General features: G+C 38.3%; 1 pseudogene; it reads left to right on the top strand.

The window, feature by feature from the left end:
- The window catches only part of LOC119534920, a 145,557-nt pseudogene extending 122,598 nt beyond the window's left edge, over positions 1-22,959 (top strand).
- Positions 22,960-23,217: the final 258 nt, after the last annotated feature.

The raw sequence follows: 23,217 nt of genomic DNA, 5'->3' as shown, positions 1-23,217 counted from the left end.
GCAAACCCCGGAAGGAAAAGGCACCTTTGAGTCTCCTTTTTACTCAAGATCCCTTCACAAGACTGGCGGCTCTTCCCTGTAACGTTAAGAAATTCAAGCAAGACTCCCTTACTTAACTCGCCATTACCAGTTTCACAAGTAGCATTCGCCGCAACTGTGGTGTTGACAACCTTGACAGAGAGGTTAGCAAAAGAGAGGATCAGTGTGTCATTGGTGAGGGGGAAGGACTCGTTGAAGCTTGTGGAGGAAATATTTCTGTCAGAAGGCAGGTGGTGGAGACCTAGAGACAGGGTACGAGTGAAAAACACAGGAGAGGCGGGAGACCCAGCAGAGAATGGGGCCAGGGTCGGGGGATGATGCCACAGGCCCCAAAGACCACTCTCCTGCACTACCACAGTTCCACTAAAAAGAAAAAGGCAGATTAGAAGGATTGCTATAGGAGAGCAAAGAACAGAGTTACCGATCCTCTTTTTGGGCAACCGCGGGGTGGTCAGTCCTACTATTATCGTCTTGTCGGTCGTCGCCATCATCAGCAGGGTCGGAGGCTTGGTCTAATGGTTCAGGTTGTATATTCGTTGGCGTTTCTGACAGCTGTTCCTTGGCTTCTTCAGGTGATGTCACGGTTCTCACCAGTCTTTCCGGAACCCACACTGGTTGACGTCCTGGTTCCTGGGGAAAAACACAAACAGAGCCTCTGGCCCAGCTGAGCACCGGGTCAGGGCCTTTCCACTGCCCCGACAGGACATCCTTCCAACGGACTAGACCTCTATGCGGAGGACTCGGGGTGGTGTGTTGCAGGGCAGGTGTCATTCCTTGTGAATTTTCGTTTAAAAAATTATATGTGAGCAAGGCTACAGACAGTCGAGCTTTTGGGGACAGGCCGTGGCCTATACCCTCTTTCTGTTTTTTAAGCAAGTCTTTGAGAGATCTGTGCGCTCTTTCAATGATTCCTTGCCCCTGAGGGTTATAGGGGATGCCATGTTTTAATTGGACATCCATGTTGTCACAAAATTTTTGGAAGGATTTACTAGTGTAGGCAGGCCCGTTATCCGTCTTTAACGTCTTTGGCTTACCCCAAGCTGCCCATGCAGCAAGGCAGTGTGCAATGACGTGGGAGACTCTTTCTCCTGGTTCAGCAGAGGCAAATAAAACTTGGGAGCATGTGTCCACCGACACATGTAAGTACTTGATCTTACCATACTCTGAATGATGAGTGACATCCATCTGCCAAGTATCCCCTGGGGTGAGACCCCTAGGGTTGACCCCAACCGAGGGGACTGCTCTCTGCTCTGCACAATTGTTGCAGGCTCGGACAATATCTCGAGCAGCTGCACGTGGTATGCTGAACCGCTTAGCTAGGGTACCTGCGTTGATGTGAAACTTGGCATGGAATTCTCGGGCTTGTTGATACGGTACCAGCGTCGGAAAGATGTGCAGCTGTCGAGTGGCTACATCTGCGCTATGGTTCCCCTGGGCCATAGGGCCAGGCAAACCTGTGTGGGCTCTAATATGGGTTATGTAAAAAGGGTGTTGCCTGGTCCATATAACCTCCTGTAGTTTGGCAAAGAACGTCCTTACTGTAGAGGAATGTTTAACAATGCCCACCGTTTCTAAAATTTGTACAGAGTTCACAACATAAGCAGAATCCGAGACGACATTTAAGGGCTCGGAAAGGCTTTCCAGGACTGCAATGATAACCTGCAGTTCTACCCATTGAGGCTTTTGTGGTTGGAAGAGCACTGTTTTAGGAGTGTCCCCCTCCACACAATACGCCCCTGTTCCAGAGCTGGAGCCGTCCGTGTATACGGTGGGGGCGCCTGCTAGTGGCCTAGGAGAGGTTACTTTGGGAAAAATCACTGGGTGCCGGGTGACAAACTGCAAGAGAGGAGCCTTAGGGAACTGATTGTTAATGGGACCAAGAAATGTACACCGGAGAATGGCCCATTGATCTATGCATCCGGTGAGTATCTCAAGCTGCTGGGAAGAATAAGGCACCCTGAGATTTTTGGGCTGCTGACCGAAATGCTGCACAGCCCTTTTAATGCATTCTAGGGCCAAGTCTGCAACCGCTGTAGGATAGTGCTCTAGGACTTTTTTGGGGGAAACTCCAGGGTGGACCCAGAGCAGCGGCCCCCGCTGCCACAGTACCGCAGTGGGCTGTAATTCTGTCGGCAGCACGCAGGCTTCAAAAGGCTCATCAGGGTCTATTCTCTTCAATGCAGCGCCACTGAGCGCCTGTTCCACCTGGCATAGTGCTCGCCTTGCCTCTGGAGTGAAGCTTCGAGGTGAGTTTATATTAGAATCCCCCTTCAACAGGTCGAACAAAGGTGTTAGTTTGACATTGGGTATTTTTAGGTATGGACGGATCCAATTGATATCCTCCATGAGTTTTTGTAGATCATTGAGAGTGTGTATATTGTCTAGCCTGAGAGACACCTTTTGGGGGGAAACATGAGTGGGTGCGACTTTCGCCCCCAGGAAAGTGGTAATGTCAGTCATTTGGATTTTTTCAGGGGCAATCTCTAGGTTAGCTTCTCTAAGACTAAGGACTAAATGTGACAAAACTGTTTTAAGAAGATCTGTGTCTCTATGGGCTAAGAGAATGTCATCCATATAATGGATGATTTTCACTTGAGGGAACTGCTGCCGAGTGCTAGCTAGCTTCGCAGCGACATACAGCTGGCACATGGTAGGACTATTAGCCATGCCTTGGGGCAGGACTGTCCATTCAAAGCGTTGACAGGGCTCCTCTTGATTACTAGAGGGCACAGTAAAGGCAAACTTAGGGGTGTCTTCAGGGTGGAGCGGAATAGAAAAGAAGCAATCTTTCAGATCTATGATGAAAATCGACCAGTGCTCCGGTAATGCCGAGAGGAGGGGCAGTCCCATCTGAACGGGCCCTAAAGGCTCCATGCAATCGTTAATAGCTCTTAGATCATGTAGCAGTCTCCATTTACCAGATTTCCTTTTTATTACGAATATAGGGGTGTTCCACGGTGACGTGGAAGGGGCGATATGGCCCTTTTCTAGTTGTTCTGATACTAGGGCGTGCAACGCTGCAAGTTTTTCCTGTGGCAAGGGCCACTGAGGCACCCACACCGGAGCCTCGGTTTTCCATTTTAGTTTTATAGGTGTGGGTGGGAATCTCTCCTCAGTGGCCCCTATGAAAAACCCAAGCCTCGTCTGTCAGACTTGGGGGCAGCTTGTATAGGCTCCGCACGTCCGTGCAGTGAAGCTCCTAAACCCTTGCCGGGGGTATACCCCATTTCTTTTAGCAGTCGCTTAGAGGTTGGGGAGTAGCCGCTAATTAAAGTAACGTCCATTTGGGTCAGAATGTCTCTTCCCCACAAAGACACAGGCAGGGCTAATACATAAGGCTGGAAACTGCCTTGGTGTCCTTCTTCATCGGCCCAATGAAGGGCAGCTGCACTGAGCATGGGCGCTGAAATTTGGCCTATTCCTCTAATGGGCTCTTCCGCCCTGCTCGTTGGCCAGGTGGGGGGCCATTCTTGTTGTCTTATGATAGACCGATCGGCCCCTGTATCGAGCAGGCCCAAGAAAGATCTGCCTTGCACCTTAATGGTTAGCATAGGTCGAGACTCCAGGGACATATGGAGTCCCTCAAAAATCGCTCCACTGGATCCGAACCCTTTTTCCCCTCTCTGTCTGATTCTGCTTGGAAAGACTGCATGTAAGCTGGGTAAGAGCAGGAGCTGCGCCAGCTTATCACCTTCTGCAATGACTAAGGTGCCCCGCTGAGATTGAACCATAACTTGGGCACGGCCTGTGAAATCTGAATCTACAAGTCCTGGTATAACTGTTAATCCTTTCAGGGCCGTGGATGCTCTTCCCAATATGAGCCCTACAGTACCAGCCGGTAAGGGCCCCTTGAAGGAGGTCCCTACTAACTGGACACCCATGGAGGGGGTTAGTACGAGTCTGGAGGTGGCACAGAGGTCCAGTCCTGCTGAGCCGGGGGACGCACGAATTTGATCGGATCCTGTGTTGTCGAATGGCATGCAAGGGATAATTACATTTACTGGGCATGGCCACTAGAGGGAGCTCTCGGCGAGGTCCTTTGGTGGGACCGCCCAAGGCGTCAGTTGGGAGCTTTTCCTGACCGAGATACCCCGTTGTTTCAAAAGGTTCTTTAAGGGAGCTAAGAGAGGTGAACTTCCGGACTGCCCCATGATTGCAGTCGGCACTATACTTCAGTCACTCGGAGAGCTCTTCCGAGTCCCCCGGGGTCACCTGAAAACCCACGGGCCCTAACTATCATGTAATAAGACGCACTCACCTTCTCGCGTTGATCAGGCGCGGGAAGTCCACCGTAAGCTCGACGCGCAGCGCTGCTCTCCTCACAGAGGGACCGTCGAGAGCGAGGCAGGAGGAGGAGCGTCCCCGTACGGGCCACCACTTATCCGGCGCTGCCCCGCTCGGTCCCCGGTTCCCGGCCGGCGAGGGGAAACAGGGAAGGAGAGAGAGAGATGCAGACTGCGCGAACTAACCTGGTCATGAATCACGACTCGAACCACACGGCAGTTGTGAAAGCAAGCCCTTTACTACAGCTAGATGAACATTCTGTGTTACTGGTTCCTACACGGGGCACGGCGCCTCGTGGGAGAGCAGCCTCGATGTGGCCGTCAGGCACGGCTCCTTGTGGGCTGTCTCACCCTACCCCGTCCGGGTAAGACCTTTTATACACAATTAACAACTAATAAGCTTCTAGGCTAGTATCGCGTATACAGGATTTCGATTGGTAGGAGCGGGTGGCGGATACATGCGTCACTATGCGGAAACAGGATGCAGGCGCCATCTTGGCTCACTCGATGGGCGGGGGTAACTCTAGAGCAGGCTGCAGCGCATACGCTAGGCCCGATTCGGGAGGCGGCTTTCCACACTTGAATTGCTGTTTCTATTTGAATTTGTTCATCGTTCATGAAGTCCATCAAGAATGCTTTAAAAAGACTATGAAAGAAGGAAGGGAGGGAGAGACAGAGGAAGGAAGGTAGGAAGGGAGGGAGGGGAGGAAAGCTTTAAAAATTTTAAGCTGGGGTTTCTTGTATTAACAATGGAATTCTCACAAAATGTATTTGGTAGAGTTATTTCTTAATGTGCAGAAAATAGAGCTAGGTGATTCAGTGACTTAATCAAATTCTTTTCATCTTTTTGCTGTCTTTAGCATTTGGAAATACAATATATTATTTATCTTTGGAAAACAATGCCATATTATTTCAACTGACATGGCTAGAACCTAGCCTGATTACTTGATCTTTCTTTGTTCAGACATGCCCAGATTTCCAAGAGTAAAATAGAATGTTTAGTCATATAATACCTAATCTCAACAACAATCAAAATTCAACAAAGTAATCAGGGTTCCTTTAAATTATATAAGTAGTGCTATTTCTATTACCACCACTGTTGATTGATCCTTGTTTGCAAAGGTATAAGTGTTTTCTTGCTTTTTCATTTCTGTTATACCAATCTCATGACTTATGCTGCCTTAAGGAGTGGCACACCTAATTCATTGTATTCACCAAACTTTTCCTTTCCTATGCTGCCATCTGCTGGAAATAGAATGTTGCTTAGTCATGGACATTAAATTAAAATCTGCCTAGAGCTATTTTTAAATGATCATATCTTAGATGGTAATGGAAACTTCTCTGGAAAATAACTTATTTTTTGTGTGTGCTTTTATGATAGGGAGCGAGAAAGGGCAACACTGATTTGACACATCTTTGAAATATTACTTTGTCCTGCAAACAACTCACTGATTTATTCAGTCTGCTATTTTACCAACATTCATTAATATTTAATATTTTCTCTGTGTCAAAACCTGTTTTGGTTCCATAGAGATCAGCAAGTAACAGCAGCAGTTTAAAAGGAGTTTATGTCCCAGTAGGAAGAATCATAATTAATGGAAATAAGTGTGATAAAGTATTGTAGATGTTGCAGTAAAAATATTAACAAGGAGATCATGGTAAATTCCACCCAGAAGTCAGGCTTCTTGTCCAAGCAATGATTGTGGATAACCATGACAAGTGAACAAGTATTCACTAAGTGGAAAAAACAGGAAAGAGGATTCTGGCCAGAGGCAATATTATGAACAAAGACATCTGTTTCTAAAGAACAAAACAAAGCAAAACAAAACAAAAACTCAATTGTTTGTTTTAGCTGAATAGAAAGAGGTATTAGTTTATTATGCCTTGTAATTTGCTGTATTTGCATTTTTAAATTTTCAAATAAATATCAGATGATATCATTTTAATAATACAAAAAAGGAAACAAAGTGAAATGTGTAAGAAACTCTAGTAGGTGTATACTATTGTTTCTATTCTTTGCCAACTGCCCTGTAATTACTACTGCACTGTTATTAATAAAGATTTATTATATTTCTCAGGTTACTACTTGTCTTAATAAGGATTTCATATTATTGGAGCCCTGATAACTGGATTCCTGCAGTTCTAACTCTAACGGGAGTTCTTTTTGTGATGTGTCTCTATGCCATTGCATGGTGCCTCATTAAAGAGTAAGATTTGAATTGCTGTTTCTCTCTGAATTTGTTGTTCGTAAAGTCTATCAAGAATGCTTTAAAAAGACTGACAGAAATGGGGAATATAGGTTGGGAAAAATATATTGACTATCCATTATTTTTAGTGCTTTACAGATGTTGCCCTTGCTGATAAGAACATCACTTTTTAGATTTAGATATAGGATGCTAAACAAAAGTTTCTGGTTCCAAAGCTAATGCTCTTTCCATAGTGATAGATCAAATGACAAACTAAAATTAATTTGTGTAAAAAAATATAATTAAGAAAGTGTAAGTTAGTATATCATATAAGGGGATCTGTGGGTGCACTGTCACTAAAAGGAGCATGGGAGAATTTATAGTACTACAATGTAGTATCTGTTAAATAGAAACAGCACAGGTATTTCAATGTCATCTAACATATTCATGGATTTTTCTAAATTTAGAAATCTCAGAGTAATCCGAAATGTCTTTAGCATCCACAGAGCCAATGTTTTCTTATAGAAATTTCAGTAAAATGGTTTAAAGTGATTATTTTTATTTTATTTTTACTTTTATATTCAAAACATATGCTTATTAATTGATAGTATGTCTAGATTAAGTGTGTGGGGTGTGTGTGTGTGTGTGTGTTTTAGGTAAGTGTTAACTGGAAAGTTAATGCAATTATTTAAGATCAAAGCAGGGAATTGATTTTGATAATTTACAACAAATAATAAGCACTCTTTTTAAAAAATGTCCTCCTTGTTATTTTTATTCTTTATCCCTAGTGCTCCTGCCTGTTCAAGACTCTTTCCCCACTGTCATGAACATCAGCAGAGCCATCCCAGTCTCACTACAAAAGAGCCCAGGGAGATGCCATGGTAGAAGCTGACTTTATACTTAAAAAAATAATAATATATTTTAGACTTTAGTATTCGGGTCCCTAATGCTCATTAAATTTCAAATTTAGAGCCATAAAATGTTGACTGGTATTTTTAAAAAAAGGTTAAATTAAAAAAAGGTTGAATTTGTTTTTGAGTACCCCATATTCATTCAATAGCATTAATTAACCAATACTACTATTCTAGCACAGAGATATAGCAGACAGCAAAATAAGATGTATGTGTGAGCATTACTATCGGCTACTGCCTCCTGCCAACAACTATATAATGTTTTTAGTATTTCACTGAAGTTGTTTATGTAAGGATGAGGGGGCATAAATGCCACAGGAATGAAAAAAAATGTGTGTGTGTTGTTTTTTTTTTCCCCCAAGAATCTAAGAGGAAAATATATTTTTTTCTTAGGGCAGCATCAAGGCTATTGTCTCTATCTTGAAGAGAAGATTCTATTTGGAATTATTGATGAGTTAATAATAAAGATGTCTATTAATCTCCACTTAACATAAAATGACTATGATTGTGTTTACTATATATAGGTTATATAGTATGTAGTGTATTTTCTATATACAGGAGACTATCAAAGAAAAACTTAAGGGATTTTTAAGTAGGTTATTATGTAGTGTTTGTTGATCTTCCTTTATAAAATTAAGCTATTGAATTTTTTATTTATTCACCTAAACAGTAGAAAATATATTTCTGTATTAAAGATTGCAATCAATATTTGCATTCTTTTCTAAAAATGTTTTTTGTAGGCATGGAAATTTATTGAATAGTGACCACAAATCAAACAGGAAGCCAAACTTATTGCCAGAAAATCATCAGGTGAGGGCAAAGAGAAAAACCTGTAACAGTTGTAAGTTATTCTTTCATTTATTCAGTGTCCAGACAAAAAGACACATTTGCAAATAAGGTACAGTGAATGGTAACTCATAAATAGAAATGAAAAATATTATGCATATCAGTTGAAAATAGAAATTGAGGGAGAAAAGAACTATAATTAAAATTTAAGCTATTAACATTGGCGATATCAGTGATGAGGATAACAATCTACTAAATTTGATATATCAATAGAACTATAAATTGAGGGGGTGAAATGGTGGGATGGCATTCAAACTTCTATTATGCTTCCTGTTTTTCCCTTTTGAGGTCTGCAACAACAACAACAAAACGGTGAAATTGTGCAGATAATCTAGTGGAGGTGTGGCTAAAAATACCTATGATTCTTATACAACCTTACATCTCTCAGGTCCTCAAACAATATTTATTGTTTGCCAAATTTTCTTTTTGTGGTTCTTTTATTGAGATATTCATTTAGTATGTAATTTCATTAAAGTTGGAGTTGAAACATTAGCTCACAATATTTTGCAGAACTAATTTTTCTGCAAAACTATATTTAGCTCAATGTCTTTGGCTAGGTAAAGTATTTTCCAATCAATACCAAAGCAATTAGCCCCTAAGCTAGTTTAATAAGTAAGGTTCATTCAGCAGGTATTTATGCAACACATAAATGTAGAGTTCACTTTGTGGTTTCCTCTTCAGGATAATTAAAGTAGTATAAATCATGGAGTTTACTGTTCAGAAACTCATATTCCAGTTGAGAACAGATATAAGTAAAATATTTTAGGGAATAATATATGGTAGCATATTAATTCCTGCCAACATGAACAATATATGATAAGCTTCATAAGAATTCAGAGGAGAGCAATATCTATGTGAGCTAGAACAGTCAGAGGAAACTTTGTAGGAGAATTAGCATGAAGAATGGATGTCTTTTTTTAGCAGATGGAGAGCAGTGGGAAAGAGGTTGCATAGTCTTGGGCATTGGTGTATGAAATTCCAATCTTTTCACAAACTTTTCCTCCACTTGGACCAGCTTTTTCTTCTTTGCTTTTCTCATACTTTGGAACTGGACTCAGATATCCACAATGCTATCCTCTTCAATCCCACCACCTAATCTAAGTATTATGCATCTATAGTTCCCTACACATACCTCATGGTAGCATTTATCACACTGCATTTTATATATATGTATATATACCAGATGCTTCCACTATAGTGTTCCTTTCACCTTTTAGCACTATTGGAAATTTTTTTGACCCTGAAGAACCCTGTTGTAGAGGTTGTATTTTCACACAATTTCAGTATCTCAGAGCCAGAATGGAAAATAGGTGACTAACTTGATCCCCATTTCTTCCTCTTCCAGTGTACTTCTCACTCCTCCTTCACAAACTGCTGTTCTTTGAGAAGTATGTCATCACATTTTAACAAGCATTAATTCTGGAATCCTTATATTCATCAATGCCTTTAATTCCTGGCTTGCAGGGTTTTCTTCCACCACTTGCTCTGACATCTTTCATAGCATATCAAACTTCCACAAAAATGATCCATCCAGTATCATGACTGGACAGTTCTGTTAGTGTCTTTGTTCTACTGTGTAACTGTGAACTCGATTTTAGACATCCACTCTAATGTTAACCCTCAGGAATTTGTCATCATGAATAATTATAACACTTTAAAAAATCTGAGGTTAAATATTTCACTCTCTGATCATTACATGGCTTGATATAAAGTTTCAAACTTTTTTATTTATGTATTTATTTTATTTATTTATTTTTCCCAAATCTGCCAAGCTGATTATCTTACTCCTTTTCTTTGTCTATTTCTTTTATTTATTTGTTTTTATAGAGAAGTTGGAGGTTTACAAAAAAGTCGAGCAGAAAATACAGAATTTGTATAAATCCCTCCTTACATACGTAGATTTCCCTATTATTAACAATTTGAGTCAGTGCAGTACCTTTATTAAAACTGATGAAACAAATCATTATAATTATACTGTGAATGATAGTCCATAGTTTCCATTAGAGTTTGCATAGCTCTATGCCTGTTGTTTTTGTTTTTTTTAATCATCATTTTATTGAGATATATTCACATACCACGCAGTCATACAAAACAAATTGTACTTTCGATTGTTTACAGTACCATTACATAGTTGTACATTCATCACCTAAATCAATCCCTGACACCTTCATTAGCACACACACAAAAATAACAAGAATAATAATTAGAGTGAAAAAGAGCAATTGAAGTAAAAAAGAACACTGGGTACCTTTGTCTGTTTGTTTCCTTCCCCTACTTTTCTACACATCCATCCATAAACTAGACAAAGGGGAGTGTGGTCCTTATGGCTTTCCCAATCCCATTGTCACCCCTCATAAGCTACATTTTTATACAACTGTCTTCGAGATTCATGGGTTCTGGGTTGTAGTTTAATAGTTTCAGGTATCCACCACCAGCTACCCCAATTCTTTAGAACCTAAAAAAGGTTGTCTAAAGTGTGCATAAGAGTGCCCACCAGAGTGATCTCTCGGCTCGTTTTGGAATCTCTCTGCCACTGAAGCTTATTTCATTTCCTTTCACATCCCCCTTTTGGTCAAGAAGATGTTCTCCATCCCACGATGCCGGGTCTACATTCCTCCCCGGGAGTCATATTCCATGTTGCCAGGGAGATTCACTTCCCTGGGTGTCTGATCCTATGCCTGTTTTTTTAAGTTTGTTGTAGTAACACATATACAAACTAAAATGCCCTCTTTTAACCACATTTAAGTATATAATTCAGTAGTTAATTACATTCACAATGTTGTGCTACCATCACTACCACCCATTACCAAAGCTTTTCCATCACTGCAAACAGAAAACTCTGTACAAATTAAGCAATAACTACCCATTCTTTCCATTTACCCTAGCCCTGGTAACCCGTATTCTAGTTCCTGACTCTCTGAAAGTGCTATTTCAAATTATTTCCTATCAGTGAAATCATATAATATTTGTCCTTTTGTGTCTGGCTTATTTCACTCAACAAGTTGTCTTCAAGGTTCACCCTTCTTATCACATGTATCAGAACTTCATTTCTTTTTATGGCTGAATAGTACTCCATTGCTTGTATACACCATATTCTCTTTCATCTATTCATGGATACTTGGGTGGCTTCCAACTTTTGGTAATTGTGAATAATATCCCTATGAACACTGGTGTACAAAAATATCTGCTTAAGCCTCTGCTTTCATTTCTTTTGGGTATATAACTAAAAGTAGTATTGCTGTGTCATAAGGTAATTGTATACTTTCTAAGAACAAACAATTTTCCATGGAAAATAAGTTTTACTTCTTCCTTTTCAATTTTGAAGCCTTTTATTTATCTTTCTTGCCTAATTGCTCTGGCTAGAATTTGCAGTACAACATTGAATATCAGTGGTGACAGAGGGCATTCTTTACTTGATCCTGCTCTTACAGGGAAAGGTTTCAGTCTTTCACCATTGAGTATGATGTTAGCTGTGGGATTTTCATATGTCCCTTTTATCATATTGAGGAAGTTTCTTTGTATTCCAAGTTTTCTGAGTGTTTTTTTATAATAAGTGGTACTAGAATTTGTCAAATGCCTTTCCCATGTCAATTGAGAAGATCATGTGCTTTTCCCCCTTCAATCTATTAATGTGGTAAATTACATTAATTGATTTTCTTTTGTTGAAACACCCCCATATATCTGGGATAAATCCCACTTAAACATGGTATGCTGGTTTGAAGTTGTTATGTACCCCAGAAAAGGCCATGTTCTTTAAATCTTTTCCTGTGGAAGCAGACTTATTGCGGGTGGGACCTTTTGATTAGGTTATTTCAATTGAGATGTGACCCATCCAATTCAAGGTGGGTCTTAAACCTTTTACTGGAGTATTTTATGAAGAGAATAAAAGACAGAAAAAAGCCAAGAGAGCTCAGAGAGAGAAACACCCAGAGAAGCTTAGAGAAAAGCCCCAGAGACACTAGGAGAGAACACACGGAAGCTCAGAGAGGAGACCACTGGATCCTGCAGCTGAAAGCAACAAGATCTGGTAGCAAAGGAGCCCCAGACACTGGCCATGTGCCTTGCTATCTGACAGAGGAAGCCTGGATGCCAGCAACCTGTCTTCAAAGTCCAGGTATCATCCGCTTGATGCCTTAATTGGGACATTTTCATGGCCTTAGAACTGTAAATTTGTAAACTAATAAATCTCCATTGTAAAAGCCAACCTATTTCTGGTATATTGCATTCTGGCAGCTTTAGCAAACCAAAACCCATGGTATGTAATTCTTCTAATATGTTGGTGGATTCATGTTGCTAGCATTTTGTTGAGGAATTTCAGATCTATATTTATAAGGGATATTGGTCTGTAATTTTTGTTTCTTGTAGTATCATTATCTGGTTTGGTGAGGGCATGTTGGCTTCAAAGAATGAGTTAGGAAGTGTTTCCTCCTTTTCAATTTTTTGGAAGAGTTTGAACAGAATAGGTGTTAATTCTCCTTGGAATGTTTGGTAAAATTGCCCAGCAAAGCCATCTATCTAGTCCTGGGCTTTTATTGTTAGGAGGTTTTTGATAACTAATTTAATATTTCACTTGCTATTGATCTGTTTAGATCTTCTATTTCTTCTTCTGTAAGTGTAAGTAGTTTGTGTGTTTCTAGGAATTTCTCCATTTCATCAAGGTTATTTAATTTGTTGGCATACAGTTGTTCATAGTATCTTCTTATAATTCTTTTTATTTCTGGAGGATCAGTAGTAATGGCTCCCCTTTCATTCCTGATTTTAGTTATTTACATCCTCCCTCTTTGTTTCTTTGTTAGCCTAGTTAAAGTTTTCTCAAATTATTGATCTTTACAGACAACCATCTTTTCATTTTATTATTTTTTTCCTTTATTTCATTTATCCCCACTCTAATCTTTGTTATTTCCTTCCTTCTGCTCAATTTGGGTTTAGTTTCCTCTTCTTTTCCTAGAATCTCCAGGTATGAAGTTAGGTCTCTTATTTGAAATCAAACTTTTTTTAAAAATGTAAGCATTTAGATCTATAAATTTCCTTCTCTGCACTGTGTTTGCTGTATCCCACAAGTTTTGGTGTGATGTGTCTTCATTTTCATTCTCCTAGAAATATTTCCTAATTTCTTCTTTGATCTTTTGGTTGTTTAAGGATGTGCTGCCTAATTTCCACATAATTGTAAATTTTCCAGTTCTCCCTCTGTATTGATTTCTTGCTTCATTCCATTGTGGTCAGAGAAAATACATTGTGTGATTTCAATATTTTTAATTGATGACCTAGCATATGATCAATCCTGGAGAATGTCCCATTTGCACTAGAGAAGAATGTGTATTCTGCTCCTGTTGGGTGAAGTGTTCTATGATTTTTAAGTCTGGTTGGTTTATAGTATTGTTCAAATCTTCTGTTTCCTTATGATCTTCTGTCTATATGTTCTATCTGTTATTGAAAGTGGTTTCCTGCTATTAACGTAAAACCATCTATTTCTCCTTTCAAATATGTCAATATTTGTTTCATGTGTTTTGGGGCTCTGCCATTAGGAGCATGTATATATTTATAATTGTTACTTCTTGTTGAATTTCCCCCTTTATCGGTATGTAGTGACCTTCTTTTTCCCTTTCAACAGTTTTCTCCTAAAGTTTATTTCATCTTCTATTAAGATAGCTACCCCAGCTCTCTTTTGGTTACTATTTACATGGTATATTTTTTCCATCTTTTCTAAATTTAAGGTGAGTCTCTTAAACAGCATATAGTTGGCTCATACTTTTTTATCCATACTGCCAGTCTCTACCTATTGACTAGAGAGTTTAATCCATTTATGTTTAAAGTGACTACTGACTGCTCAGGACTTTCTTCTGCCAGTTTACAATTTGGCCTTTGAAAGTATTATACCTTTTTTGGCCTCAATTCTTCTGTTAAAGCCTGCTTTCATATTTATTTGACTTTGTAGGAAACTTTTTGAGTCTTTTTTTTATTGTTTCAGATATTTTCTTTGTGATTAACATGGGCTCAAATTTACCATCCTACATTCATAAGAATACCATGTTTGATTTTATACTAACTTAACTTTAATGGCTTACATAGACACTTCCTATATTCCTACATCCCACAGCCTTTTTTTGTACTAGTTACAAACTATATCTTTATTCATTGTATATTAAAAACCATGTATTTATCATTATTTTGTATGCATTTGCATTTTAGAATCTGTAGAAGTAAAAACTTGAGTTATATACAAAAAGTACAATACTACAGTACTGGCATTTATAATTACCCATATGGCTACATTTACTGGAGGTCTTTATTTCTTTATGCTGCTTCAAACCACTGTGTAGTGTTCTTTCTTTTCAGCCTAAATAACTCCCTCTAGAATTGCTTGTAAGGAAGATCTAGTGATGATGAACCTCCTCAGTTTTTGTTTGTCTGGAATGTCTTAACTTCTCCCTCATTTTTGAAAGATGTTTTTTGCCAGATAAAATTTTTGGTTGGCAATTGTTTTCTTTCAGCAGTTTAAGTATTTCATCCCACTGCCTTCTTGCCTACATGGTTTCTGATGAGAAATTGGAACTTAAATTTATTGGGACTTCCTTGTATATAACACATTGCTTTCCTCGTGTAATTTCAGAATCCTCTCCTTGTCTTTGACATTTGACCATTTGACAACTTTTTGTCTGGGCATGGCTCTCTTCAAGATTATCCTGTTTGGGGTTCTTTGGGATTCTTGAATATGCATATTCATGTCCATTAAATTTGGGACGTTTTCTGCTATCATTTCTTTGAATATTCTTTCTGCTCCCTTCCCTCTTTCTCCTCCTTCTGGGACTCCCATAATGCATATATTGGTACACCTGATGGTGTTCCACTCATCTCTTAGGCTCTGTTCACTTTGTTTCATTCTATTTTTTCCTTCTGTTCCTCAGCCTGAGTAATTTCAATTGCCTTGTCTTCAAGTTCACTGATTCTTCTGCCACCTCTAAACTGTTGAAACCTTCTAGAGAATTTTTCATTTCAATTATTGTAGGCTTCAAGTGCAGTATTTCTGTTTGGTTCCTTTTTAAAATTTGTATTTCTTTTTTGAGATGCTCATATTGTTCATTCATTTTATTCCTAATATCCTTTAATTCTTTCTCTATGTTTTCGTTTGTCTCTTTGAGCATATCGAGGATTATTTTTTTAAAAAGTATTTTTTCAGTGTGACCAGAAGTCTGTTCTTTGTTGATGGTTTCTGGATTTTTATCTTTTTCCTCTGGATGGACCATCATTCCCTGTTTCTTTGTTTGTCTTGTAATCTTTTTTCTTTTTTTTTTTTTTTTTTGCAAACTGTGCATTTTAATGTTTTAAAGGGTTATCTATGGGATTTAGTGCTGGAACTGCCTGCTCCTCAAGTTTGTATCTAGATAGTAATATGACAGAAATTTCCTTGAGTGTCAAGAATTAGCAAAAGCAAACACACCAAGGCAAAGCACCTTTCACACTCTGCAAATTAACTCTGCATTGGCTGGTGCTCTCCTTCAGAGTTTAGCCCTCCCATCAAGATCAGCCTGAGGCAAAAGTGAAGTGCAGGTTCCCCTGTCTTTTCTGAGCCGGTGCCTTGTTTTGGGCTTGTGCTTGCTCATTTGCAGGAAATTCAGTGCACCCTCCACTCCCTATGAAACAGATTCCCACCATCATGTTTATTCCATTTTATTTCTAAAAGTAGGTAATCCTTTGCTCAGGCAGCTTTGACTATATTGTTTCTTACACTGCTTTAGCCATCTGCAAGCTGCTTCTGCCTGCAAAGCAAGTTTGGGGATTGGGGGTGGTGGTGGTAAGCCAGAGTCAAGTTTCCTGGTTTAGTGTTTCAGGCTGCCAAAATACTGGCAACAGTACAGGTTCCCAAGTATGTGCATAAGGGTTAAACTGCTCCCTATGGAACAGGGTCAAGGGCCCATACTGAGAGCACAGACTGGCTCCACACTGCATTGGGAATAGGTGAGAGAGACTTGCAAATGCACCATGAGACTCTCCTACGATTTTTAAAGCTTCATTTTACTGATTTGGCTCTTGCCCAATTACTGCAACCATATAACTGTTTTCTGATTATGAGGAAGATGTCTCTGCCAGTTTGTTTTTGTGTGCATGTGTGGAATATAACATATTTACATAGAATTGATAATTTTTCAAGTGCAATTTAATAAGTAGTTAGAGAACTAATTTCAAAGAATGTGATAGGTTACAGTTCCACAGTTTCAGTTATTTCCTTATTGTGAAATATAATATACATGCAAAAAGATGATAACTTTCAAAGTACAATTTAACAAGTAGTTACATAGGAAATTTCCAAAAATGTTATGGGTTATGGTATCATAGTTTCAGTTATTTCCTTATTGTGAAATATAGCATATATGCAAAGAGGTGATAACTTTCAAACTGCAATTTAACAAGTAGCTATATAGCAAATTTCAAAGAATGTTATGGGTTACAGTTCCACCATTTCAGTTGTTTCCTTCTAGATATTCTAATGCCATAGCAACTAAGAAAAAGAAAATTATATAGAGATTCAGTATTCATAAACCTTTGTTAAATTCCATCTTGTCTGTTGCTACCCCTTCCTCTAGTTTAATCAGTTTCCTGATCTTCAGGGATGTCTAGGCAGTGACCACCCTAAGTTGTTCATGTTGAAAAGCATGTCAACATTTTGGGAAAAGGGGACACAACTGGTTGATGCTCTTAAAGAGGCTGTTGCCTGTGCATTTTGGGACTTAGCTGGCATAGAGGCTTTCTGGAGGATTTAAGTTTCTGGAGAATAAACCTAGTGAGTGAAACGTTTACAGAGTCTCGGATAGGGACACGGGTATTTAGGGTTTTGGGGACTACTGTTGACTTGGGCTTATCATACTGTGGTCATTTGGCATATCTAGCTGAAGCTTGCATAGGAGTAACCTCCAGGACAGCCTCTCGACTCTGTTTGAAATCTCTTAGCCACTGAAACCTTATTTTGTTGCTTTTCTTTTCCCCCTTTTGGTCAAAAAGACATTCTCAACACCTTGATGCCAAGGTCAGTCTGCCAGTTTTTAACTAGTTGTTCAAAATTCTGTGTGGAACAGCACCTGGGAGTGGCTTACACCACAATGTTGCATCCACTACTTTTTTCATGTGACTTCTTTTCTTCTCTGGCTCAGATTCCGTGGTCCAACATTATAGCTCCATTTGAAAACACTTCACTCCTGATTCCAGTACCCTCCTTCAGTCTCACTTAGGAATAAATCTCAATCCTGACCCATTTATCGTCTACTTTGTGCCTGCACCTAAGCAAGAGTGTGCATCTGTTGAAGAAAACATAACCATGCCCTCTGGACTTAAAGCAGAATTATGACCTTGTTTTCATATGGTAGCTCAATATAGCCACATCTGATTACGTCCCTAATAAATTCACTTTACCACTTTCAGTAATGACAGTGTCACAGCTTTTCTGCTTTTTTCTATTCTCCAGCACTTCAATTTCTTCTCGATCCAAACTGTGATCTCATAGTTAGACTAGAAAACTCTCTCAAACTCATAAAACAAACACCACAATCCTGCCTGTATTACTACCATGTAATCTGCCATCTCCCCTATAACAGTAGGAATACCCTTACTCTCTTTCTAGGGCCCATCTCCTCTAGTTATGCTTTGGCTAACCTTTTCTCTGGTCTTCTCATGGCAAGTAACCATTTTCTCTCCTGCATCAAACTTTCTCCTTCTCTGCTGGATCATTCACATTGCCCAGTGTGTTCTAAAATATCTGACTTTCAGCGTGTCTCCCTTGATCCCATGCCAACTTCCAGTAATCAACTCATTTCTGTTACTCTTCTTAGCAATACTCTAAATTTAAAAGAGTTATGTATCCTGGCTCTCTCTAGTTTCTCACATCCAAATATCTACTCAACTCACTTCAAAGAGGGGTTAGTCTTCACCATTCCACTGAAATAGCTCTCAGCAATGTCTCCAGTGACCTACAATTTAGGAAAACTTAAGATATGCCCTTATTTTGATTTCTCCAAACCATTTCTCATAGAGTCTATAAAAGGAAACAGTGCAAACTCTTTCTAGGTTTCCTGGAGGCATAATATAGTAATGACTACTGTGTTGTAGAAAGCCTGAGTAAATCTTTAATATCAACAAGGAAATTGCTATGGCACTATAAGAAAGCCCTCAATTTGTTATAAGTACAGTATTTACTTAATACATGAGTAATAGGAGTAAACAAGGCAATCATTTTAATCAGTTGTCGTATCTGTTGTATAAATGACTGTAGAACTGTGGGTTGGTGAATTACAAAGTAATTCTATTATCCATTATAAAACCATTGGTAATGTCAATATCTACACATAGGAATACAAATTCAGAGTAGAATAATAACTGTGATTTTTTTTTCCAGCCATCGATAGTTTATGATGGACGGGCAATTGATACTGGTAAGAGACAGAACATGTTATCAGTGTTCCTGTATTTTAATAAAGTGTACTAAAGGCTTGAGAAAGGTTTCACATGACTGAGAAGAAGCATTATAGTGTGATTAATTAATGTACTGTTAAGTTTTAATTATGCAAACAATGCTTAAATTAATGAAATTATAAACGCTTATTTTTGCCTCAGGGTTCAAGAGCATGATTATAAGTTGTTCTACTATTCAAAATTCTATTATTTATTTTTCTTAATCACAATGATTCATGATTCCTTGAGATACTTCTTGAAACCAATATTCAGAAAATTCACCAACTCCATCATAAATAGATCTTAAATGCCTTCTGTTATTTCCATTCATCTCCATTACTATCTGAATAATTTTATAATTAATCACTTTTTTTTTTTGCCATGGCAATAGACTCCTAATTGGCCTCTCTGTTCCTATTCTACACTTTCTTCAACAACCTCAAATACCGACTCCATTGCTATTATATAACAACCGAAAATATTTATGGATAAACTGTGTGAGCTCATACTCAGTCCCAGGCCCTAAGTGAAAAGCAGCCCCCTCTGCAATTCTCATGGTCCATCAGGAGGAAGGTGATATTATCATTCCAATTTTACCTACTGAGGTGTATTTGCCTATTGAGATTGGAGCCAATTTAAAAATTGCAAAAATTTCACCCTTGTGGCTATAGAAAAGAAGAATGTTCATGAGCCAAACCCTTTGACTTCACTAGCCCTAGACATACACCATTCATTCTGGTCATACAGTACCACTCACAACTCACCAAGCCTGTCATACTGAGTCATTGCCTCCATTCTTTTGCATTAGGACTTTATTGCATATTATTCTGTTTATACTATTCTTTCTTTTTCTTTTCAAGTGTAGAGTTTTTATTCACTGTCTCTCCGCCCCACACTCTATCTCACATACATATATAAATTATGTGTGTGCATGCATGTCTATAATGGTAAGCTAAGGAGGACATTTTTCTGGAATTATGGAAGACTGAGTAAATAATACAGAAGGTAAGGGTTGGGGGATTCACGTGTTAAAGAGAGAGGAGAAACCTTGGGTTTTGGAATCATAGAGATCTAAATTTGAGTCACAGCTTCATCATTTATCTACTGTGTGATCTTGGGGAATCTGATTAGCTTATGTGAACCTCCGTTTTCTCATCTGTAAATTAGAGGTGACACACTTCTAAAAAGGAGTTGATCCCTGGGCTCTATTCATAGAAGTTCTCACTGACTAGTTAGATTTGGGATGTGTTGAAGTTCTGTTTGCCCCTCAGGTGATTCTAATTTGCAGCTGGAATTGAAGACTTGCTACACAGAGAAATTAGCATTGCTAATATCCTTTTTGTTCAGGGCTGCTTGGCTTATGATTGGAATAGGTGGATCACATTAGAAGGTACAAGTGAGGGGGGAATCTACAAGTTGAAGGTAAAAAAGTAAAGCAGGATCTAATAGATAAAGGTGTGTAAAGAAGCAATAGCAAGGGTAACAGTAATTGAAGTGAGGTATCAAAAATTTAGGAAGTATGATAAATGGTTTTGTTGGTGGAGAAAAGCATTGCATTAACTGAGTTTTGAATAATACACATAAAGCTCTATGTATTATTTACTATTGATGGTATACTTTGAAAGTAACATATAATTTAAAATGTCATGTTAATTAAAATTTCATGCAACCCAACAAATCTAGAGAGGCATTGTGTATGCCACAGGAAATTTGTTAAAATGATTTCATGTCTCCATTAAAAATTGAGTATTCAAAAGTGATATATTCCAAGATTGCCTAATTGTAAGAATTACCTAGGATATTTAGAATTCTAGACCCTACTTCAAATCTGCTAAACAAGAATTTTCAGGAGGAGCATCTTGGAAATATGCATTTTAAACTGGTAGCTTGTATTATTTTTAATGGCCCGAATAGTTGGGAAATGCCACTCTGGATTACTGACTATTTTCTTGAATAATGTTCCACACAATTAATATACCACATGATGTAACTCTCTGTGTAACCCAGAACATTGTTTTCTAATTCTGTTTCCAATTTGATACTTTCCTTGAATGTAGTCTTCCTTGAAAAATGCTGTCCCAGAAAGGACTGTTATTTCATGTTTGTATGTGTGTGTGGGTGGGGGGGTGGGGTGTGGATTATGCAGAATAAGAAGCTAAACTGAAAATAGAACCCTTAGAAATATTAATATTTAAACTTCTCTCCACATGGAATCAGAATGTGTCACCCTCCAGCACATGATATATATTATCAATTACAGACACTCACCCAAATTTGAGTGTCCTGAGTTTTATGGGGTCTCATTTTGTAGGCATGATTGGTGGAATCAATGCCTATCTGTTGAACTCAATCTCCAGTTACCCTCCCCTCCCAGAGGTCGGTGGGGCGGGGGGAGGTGGTTTGAAATAACAAAGGGCAGTTTCTATATAGTTTTCTCTCGTCAGAACACTAGAGTAAGTGCTTTCAGCCAGTAAGTGCCAACTCATCTCAGCCAATGAGTGCCATCTCATCCTCCTGTGCTTTCCCAGTTAGAAAATGGCTCACCCATCTCTTTGTTTACTTACCATGTGTCTCTTCCATGGTTTCATGTTTGGTGAATAGGGGTGCAAGTGAAAGGGGGTATGTTAAGAATGCCAAGTTTACTATTAAAATGTACCATAATTATGACTCTTACTCCCACTTCAAGAGAAAGGAAGAGGAGTAATTACTAATGTTAAATGCTGGGATATATTCTATATAGAAATTGAACTCCCACAACCCTATAGAATGCTGATTCAATGAGTGCCACCCATTCCTGTATTAAATGTCCTTCATTAAGTTCACTGCTTTCTCAATTTGTCTTGTTCTTTCCTGATTCCTCCATTATTCTGCTGTGTCATTCATTTCTTCATTAAGGGCATGTGTGAGTTAAACACTCCAAGTCCTTACAAGCCAATAGCTGCATACAACTTTTTCACAAGAGAAGAGAACTTACCTTCTATCAGCAGTTGACAAAAATTACAAAGCTATTGAGTACTTGTTATGTACCAGGCATATATCTAAACTCATTTAATACTCACGTTCATCCTAGGAGGTAGGTATTATTTTTACTAGTCGCTTTTTGAATATAAGGAAATGAGACAGAGAAAGGTCAAGTAGTTGTATATGTTTACATGACTGATAAGTGGTGGAGAAAGATTCCAATTCCAGTGGTCTGACTCCAGAACCTGCAATCCTAACCTCTCAGAGATGATAATTAATAAAATAGTAAAAGTGAATGGGAATTAGGTTTAAATAATTCATAATATTGTTTGTGTGTGCCTGTGTATTGTACCTATTAACTATATATATACATATTTTTTCCTCATGATGAATATTTCACTTCCCTCCTACTCTTTCTAAGATATACTAGCTCTAGATATGTTATTGTTTATCTCACCAGTGAGAAATTTCTTCAGAGTTTTGGGGGAGAGAGTAAGCAGATGTTAGGGACAGTTGAGAGATTGCCTCAAAAAGATAGGCTAAATATCCAGAAGTACTGAGAGTCTGTGTCAGGTTTGTTAAGGAAGAGTAAAGGAAATTCATTAGTAAAGTGGAATGATAAAAAATATTGAATATATATTTTACAGGAAATAAACTTATTAATCCAAACTTCTACCCCTCTCCTTATTCTTATGTTAAATACAGTTTGCGATATTGTTAATTATTAGTGGACCTAATGCCAATGGATTGGTTCTGAATTTTACCATTATCAACCATATTTATTGAAACATATATACAGCTGGAGAACCAATGATTGATCACAAAGTTTATCTCCCCAAAATATTAACATCATAAAAATGTTTCCATTTCTATTACCATTTATAGGTCAAACTTATACTTTCAGTATTTAAAAATCATGGAAGTTCTTAGAAATATCTTAAAGTATTTTCTTTTCTTTTTTCTGTTCAGTTACAGGAATGCAGTATCTATTCAACAGTGAGACAGGTGAAGTCAAGATCTTGAACAATTAAGAAAAGAGAGTATACTGGTGGAAAATATTTTACTTTAATTGGCATAAAGGTCACCATTATCTTCATGTCACTTGCCATATTTGAAAAGGTCTTTTAAAAACACAGCTTTTAAAAATAAAACAGTACCTATTGTTTCAACACAGCTGCACACTTTGTGTAACCTGTCTTATATTGTCATAGGTCTGATTTTCACTGCTGCAATAATGCCGATGTTTATGTGATATGTTTATTGCTTTTAATTAAAAATTGGCAATGCTAGACTAACCACCAATTAAAAAAATAAATTGATGAATCCAGTTGTGTTCAGATTTTGATTGTATTTCAGTAACTAAAATTAAATTAAGGCACTTAGAAATAGCTCACATAAAATAACTTATTAACTAAAATATGATATCATGATATAAGACTAAATTATTTATTAGACTATTCAGAAACCGAACTGATTCTTTTTTTCAAAAGACAAGGTCAAATATCTAAGGATTAAACAATCTTCTACCTTTAAATGACATACTTGTGTGAT

The sequence above is a fragment of the Choloepus didactylus genome, chromosome 5 (genome assembly GCF_015220235.1).
Source record: "Choloepus didactylus isolate mChoDid1 chromosome 5, mChoDid1.pri, whole genome shotgun sequence".
NCBI classification, from domain to species: Eukaryota; Metazoa; Chordata; class Mammalia; order Pilosa; family Megalonychidae; genus Choloepus; species Choloepus didactylus.
This window is presented reverse-complemented; position numbering and strand designations above follow the sequence as displayed.